Below are 7,209 nucleotides of genomic sequence, written 5' to 3'. Positions count from 1 at the left end.
ACCTGGGATTCAAGAGGGAGGAGCAAGTCTCACCCCACATCACACCAAGACTTAATGTACTGTTATAGACCCATGGGTGTGGCTGACTGAACCAGTCCCACCCATGTAAATAATGTAAATACTGGGTGTTTAGTGTGTACAACGTATTTGACTGTTTATTTAATGCATTGAGTCATGTGTGTATGTTGACTTTAGGTTTTATACTTTAGCTGCAGTTGAACGCTACAAAGACCGAACTCATTCTCTTCGGGCTAGAGGGAAACATGGTGGGAGCAAGACAAAATCTACCCCCCCATATTTTAGATGACGAGCTACAATATTCAAGGAAAGTAAAAAATGTGGGATGCTTATGGAAGGAAAATGTGGGCAGTGATGCCCAAGTGGGTGCCAAGGTGAAGGCAGTACATTATTCACTGCAAACTTTGAGGGGTGTGTTGCCATATATCCCCAGGGAAGATCAGGCAGCAGTGATAGGGGCAACGACTAACTCGCATCTGGACCACTGTAACAGTCTGCTGGCAGGGATTCCAGCGGGACAGATCAGTAGACTGCAGAAGGCCCAAAATGCGGCGGTCAAGTTGGTGGGTCACCTAGGAAAAAAGGACCATGTGTAGGCCCTACGTAGATCTTTACACTGGTTGAAAGTGGAAGATCGAATTAAATTTAAAATAGCCTGCCTTATCTACAGATGCGTCAATGAAACGGCGCCGGATTATCTTACCGCCACAGTGCGCTGCTCTCACCCAACAAGAGATCTACGGTCTGGAGGCAAAAGGTTGATGTGGGTACCTCGAGCTAAAAGAGTCTCTAAAGGCGACAGGAGATTTAGGGTATTTGGCCCCAAATTTAGGAATCAGTTACCAGGAGAGATCCGGGAATGTCAATCTATGGAGGTGTTTAGAAAGAGGCTAAAAACGTTTTTATTCAAATAATTTACATAGTTAACATCAGCGCCCGAATGCAGTTGAGTCTGTTTGGCGCGCGTAAGAAATGCGCAAAATCAAAATCAAATGAGATAGTAAGGGAAGTGGCGGCCTGCCAAAAGCCGCTGAGGGGTCGGAACCACCCACTGGGGCCATCTCCTGGCCCTCCGCCACAGTAGCTGGTGCCAGGTATGAAGTAAGGGTCTGTTTCGGTAATCCATCCCAACAGTCCACTAGATGACAACAGAGATCATAAGGCCATGGAAGGATGCAGCACTCTTGAGTTCTATACCAAGACGAAAAAGGTGTTTGGGTGCGAGGAATACTTGTTATAACGAGTGCTGTGTTTTTATGAAATTCTGGATAGTACAACTCCAACTATGGAGCACAGACCAACGTATTTGCACTTGCCCTTGGAAACTGGTGAATGTTAAGCTCCAGCTGTTCTGCCCCTGTCCTTTCATTGTTTTGCCCACATGTCCGTACTTGGTACCATTATGCAGCCAACCGGATCAGGTGCCCTGCATATGCGTGTGTGTGCTAAGACCCTGGAATGCTGAGTCGGAGTTACACGATTCCTAAAGTCTTCTTTTTAAAAATATGTTAGGCCCTTAATGATTTATGGGTCTGATTTATCATATCAATGACATTGTACGCACAAGGAATGATTTATACAAAAACTGGCATCTGAACGACACAGTGGTGTTTGACCAAAACATGAAAAATGATACGTTTTATGCCACGAAGATATTCTGAGCGTGGAATTAACATTTGCTTATTATTGATTTCATATCGCTCGTGCTACTGAGTGAATAACTACACCAATGAGTCTTTTAACTGTTAATGGATCTGTATGGGTTATTTCCCCTGTAGAATTCAAACTTACACATTGACCACCTGGTTTTGGGACTCCTTTTCCACAATTATATACCCATCCTCTGGGTATTAAGCGCGTTATAAATAACCTATCATACCATATCATATCATATCTCTGCGTCCAGTTGAAAACCTCTTTGAAGCACACATATGGGTCGAAACATGCACATGTATGCCCACTGGATGCTGTTCTGTTGTAATTCTTACCCTTTCGCTGTTCCACTTAGGAAACATTGGGTCTCATTACAAGTTTGGCGGTAGCCTTGCCGGTAAAACCGGCAGGCTGCCGCCAAACTTGCAATTTTTGCTGGCACCCGTGAATGGGCAATTACCGGGTCATTATGGCCCCGGCGGACCCGGTAATTGCCCATTCGTGGGCGCTGGAAAAAAATGCTCCACATTCCCATTTGAGCCCCATAGGTCTCAATGGGAATGGGGAGGTCGGATGCACCAACATGCTCTGCTCGCGGGTGACGGTATGCCCGCCAGGCCAGTCCTGGCGGGCGGGAAGGCACCCGCAAGCAGAACTCGTAGTTTGCCGGTCCGGTAACAACAGTACCAACAAGCTAACCGGTATGGTTGTTACCAGACCGGCAAACTTATGAGGCCCACTGTTTCTTTTTGTTGTCCTTGAGTTCTAAAACTTACATATTTGTACCACGTAGAACTTGGAAAGTATGTTGTCAAGTGTGTGATCTGGTGCAAATGGTTAAATATCAATGTGAATTAGCTGCACAATTGGAGTCCTTAGAAGTGATTAAGATCACACTACTTAGAAAAATTCTCCCTTAAAAGGAGGCAGATATGATGATTTTATTGGGGACGAAATTATTGTGCTCCCCTCTCTGTGGCCATTGATATTATCATCTTGAATTGTGTCATTCTTGCACTGGTTCTTCCACTGTCCCATAACACCTCATTAGACAGGTAGAGACATAGTCTCACCATCCAATCAGTGCACCAGGAATTCTAGTATAGCACGTTGACTGCAGCAGAAACAACGCTAATTTCCTCTATTGTTGCTGCCCCTCACAGCTATCAATGAAGTGAACATTTTAGATATTTTGTGAGTTGTCTGGAGCAGTTGCTAATGTAAATTATTTCTGTGGGGTCCCTCCAAATGGTGTTTAAGGAATGCCGAAAGATGTCTTGGTCTATGTGTGGTTAGTGTGGTGTATAGAGAAGTTTAGTGTAGAAGAGTGTGTTCAGATAGTGTACGTTCCAATGTGAAAACTGTAATGTTTCAGTGCTGGAGTTGTGGGAAGAGATGTGCTGTCTGTCAGGGTAGGAGGTAGAATAATTGTGCAGTGTTTATTGTTACCATATCTTCCCCCAACTAGCAATAATTATGGACAACCTTTTCACTTTGGAAACCTCATAGTTGGTCATAATTATTTGTTTATATCCATGAAAAGCATTCTTTCTCCAGCTGTTTTGCCTTGTAAGGCCATATTTTAGGGTGTTAGGCTAAGTGATGCCACTTCAGGTGACACAGTGTCATGGCACAAATTCTAGTTGCTTAGAACCTTCCTTCTGACTGCGCACTGATACCTCAAAGACATTCCAACTTTAGTGTCACTCAGTCTTACATGGCAATATGGTAAAATGCAGATGGGCATGGCCATAAACTATCAACAGTCAAAACAGGACCAGCTCAAAAAGGGATCGAGAGGCACAGCTGCACACAGGTGCCAAGCACACTGGAGTGCACTGCATCAACCCCTGAGCTGGCCCTGCAAGCTCTCTGAAGTCAGAGTTCATGCGCTCAGACTTACGAAAGTAACATTCTAGTTGCAATTCAACTAGAACGTTACTTTATGTCTGGCCCCACTGCGCATGACGGGAAGCTCTCCCTGCTTCCTGTCTGCATACTAGACGCAGGAGTCCGCTGAGCGCGGGAGTTGGCTGCAGTGGAGGCCTTCCTGGTGGAGACGGAGCAGGCAGGTAAGAAAATGAATGTTTTTTTCAAATGTGTATGTGTGTATGTATGTATTCATGCTGCGTGTTTATGATGTATGTGTGGCGAGTTGTGTGACTGGGTGTGTGCATGTGATTGTGCTGAGAAGCTGATTTCGGTGGGTGGCGGGTGTGGGATGTTGTGGCACTGCAATTTCTTTTTATTGGTCCTCCATCCATGATAAACCAAGCATGGTATGTGTTATTACTTGGCTACACCGGCATTTTGGGCAACCAGTATATCCCTTTCTTACCTTGGCATTACTTTTTATTTGGGCATCCATGATAAACCAAGCATGGTATGTGTTATTACTTGGCTAGACTGGCATTTTGGGGCAGCCAATCTAGCCTTTTCTTACTGTGGTATGAGTTTTTTTCTGGGCATCTATGATAAACCAAGCATGGTATGTGGATTAAACTGGTATTGTAAAGCTGCCAGTCCAGCCATTATTTTTATTGTTTTATTTTGGCATGTTATTTTATTCTGAGCCTACTACTCATGCGCCGGCATGTCGGGAAGCACACCAGAAAATCTTGCACAGGGCTCCGGGAAACCTGGGGCCGGCATTGAGCCAAAGACACCATTTGAAGCGTTAGTCTACCTCCAGACGTGAAGTTTCAGTGCTGTTGTATCCCTGGCAAAAGACATGGAAAACAATGCAGAGGTAGTCCTCTCTTGACAAAAATCTCAGTACTCCTTAAGCGTTACAGATGATTGTTTGATGTGCAAATGTTGTGCACATGATGCATACCTTTGCCAAATGATGACTACAAGCACGAAGGCTGTTCTGGCGGTGCCAAACTCTTGACTCTATTAGGACATATTGCACAGTTGGAGGAGATATCAAGTTTCCCAATGTCATGTGGGAAATATTGAACCATTCCTGGCTTTTAGACTCATAACAAAGAAACAAATGTTTGCTTACATTATTTTTGCATGTGTGTTTGTCTTAATGCGCTTGTGAACATATGTGTATGTGTATGCGTGTCTATGCCAAAGGTTCAGTTTGTGGGCACTGCAAGTCACATCATGCAGGACTATGGTCAGCGTGCGCATTTATCAAGGCAGACGATATGATTGGCTTTGGACACTAGCACCATGAAAGGTGGTCTGCTCGAGCATGTATTGTTGGGAAAACCCCTTTTTTGGGCACTAGCAGCATGAACATGCTTTTACAAGGGCAATGCTGGCATGTATTGTGAAGACCAGACTCAATCCTTTTCTTCATGCTCAAAAGGCATGAAAGAGTGACAGACCTGGTTTGGGACCTTGCTTGAAAGTGTGGCAATGTTGGCATATATTGTGGAGCGCGGCTGCCGGATTGTATTGTGGGAACAGGCAGTATCAACACCCATCACAAGATGCTCCTGATTGTTCCATGTGTCTCCTGCAGAGCCGAGTGTAAATTCTACATTGCACCCTATTGTTCAGAAAGTGTTTGCTTTGGAATGCATGACTTCCACACGTTGTTTCAAAAAATATGTAAAACCTTAATGCTTTCGTTCATGTGCACTCACTTGGTTGAATTCAGGTAAGTCATCTCTACCCATTCGTTTTACAAATTTACCAGCTGCAGCTGCTCTAGACTGTAGTGATTTTGTTGGATTATCGAGATCTTTTCGAAAACGAAATGAAAAGAACTTTCGGCTTTCTCTCCCACAACCTTTTTGGACCACCTGCTCCCCCGCAGTCCCTTACTTACCTCCAGGCAGCACACAGCAAAGTGTGCCACCGCCTCCCCAAACCCCCTGCGATGCCGGTTCCCTTCACGCACATGGAAGGGAACAAGCGCTGCAGGGTCCTTTCCTTTTTTTAAAATTATCTTTACCTGTCCCCTACTTTCCTTTCTAAGGAAGCGGGGGTACCCTTGCCACCCCTGAAATCCCAGAACGGCGATCAAGGGCAGGGGGGAACACCCCTGCAACCCCCGCTCCCCTTGATCGATATTTTTTCAGTTTATTTTTTTTTGCATGCCAGATTTGGCATTTTATCACATTCGGTTTTTTATTCGTACATTTGTACGGATTCCATTTTGTTGGCATGGGGGATGGAAGCCCATTAAGATGGCTAGTTTGTTCTTGCTAATTTCTTTGACCACACAGCGAGAGAACCCGATTTCCCTGTTAAAAGAAAAACAGGACTTTGTCCATAGTCTCTCCCCACCCTACTCCTGCCACGCTGGATACTCCCCTGACCAGAAGACAGTAGTATGAGGGACAGGGACAAAGGAGAAGAGCATAGTGGCTGGGGAGGGGCTGTAACATGTTGGAGGGATAGCGACGACCCCTGAGGACTACAGCACATTAGATTGAAGACAATGGCAGAGTCAGCCAGCACCGTAGGGTTAGAGTTGAAACACAGGGCAGAGCGCTGGTGCCATACCTTTCTCCCTCTCCTTTGAGCAGCAGAGGGGCATTCCTGCTCTCCCTCTGCATTCCACAGTATTGTATGCTATGTGAAATCTTTTGCAATGCTCTAGGTTACTTCCAGGAGCATACACACAGCATGAAACGCTGTGAATGTGATCAGCGCTCTGAAGTATTTTGTTTTCATGTGGCGTGATATAAGACACCAAATAAGTAAATGGGGGAAAAAGGCAGTACTTAGTCCACACCTACGTGTTCATGGCCATCAGCCAAAACCTAAAATGGAAGCTTAGTGTCCCCACTGGAAATATTCAATCGGGAGTTAGGGATGGGGCGGTTGCCAGGGGGGATTCTTTTTTTAGAAGTGGAGAAGGCAAATGTATTTGCGTTTTGGGTTACTTGTGTGATAAACAAGCACCCCCAGACATCTTCCTGCCCCTCTCCCCTTTATAGAAGTCAGCAACACAACCAGCTGTCATGGGGCAGGCCTTGAGGCTCAATATCATGGACCCAGTGAAGGGCCAGGGCCAAAGGACAAACATAAACAAACAATTAAAAAACCTAAAAACCAGAATCCACCCTTATAGGAGACCTCTATGCCCTATTTGCAGGACAAAGGCCGTGAAAACTACATTACCCAGACTTCCCTGGGTCAAGAACTACTGGGACAAGCCCAAAAGGGGCATGGCTTGCGCGCGCGTGCGCACAAGAAAGTCCACAGCACAACGCCTGACAGGAGAGGATGTGTCCCGGAGAGCTCCGTGAACGGGGAACTGCAGCACCTTCCTCACAGGCCCCTCGCCTGAAGCAGATAAGTCACGCTTGCTTTGGGGGGGGGATTCGGCAGCATGGGGGAGAGCACGCAATGCTGCAATGCAGCAACGGAAAGCCAGAACAGTTACTGACCGTGACATGGGACACGCGGAGGGGGGCACTGTCCATGTTCTTCCATCCCCCTGCTCCAAGGAAGCTAAGTCAACCCACATATATCCCAGCACCCGAACGTCAACCTGGGGAGACCGCGCGCATATATCCGGCTTGGCATCGCATGAGCGCAAGAGCAGTGCATGTGTTTTGCATACTAATT

This window comes from Ambystoma mexicanum, chromosome 8 (genome assembly GCF_040938575.1).
Source record: "Ambystoma mexicanum isolate Mex_15411 chromosome 8, UKY_AmexF1_1, whole genome shotgun sequence".
NCBI classification, from domain to species: Eukaryota; Metazoa; Chordata; class Amphibia; order Caudata; family Ambystomatidae; genus Ambystoma; species Ambystoma mexicanum.
This window is presented reverse-complemented; position numbering follows the sequence as displayed.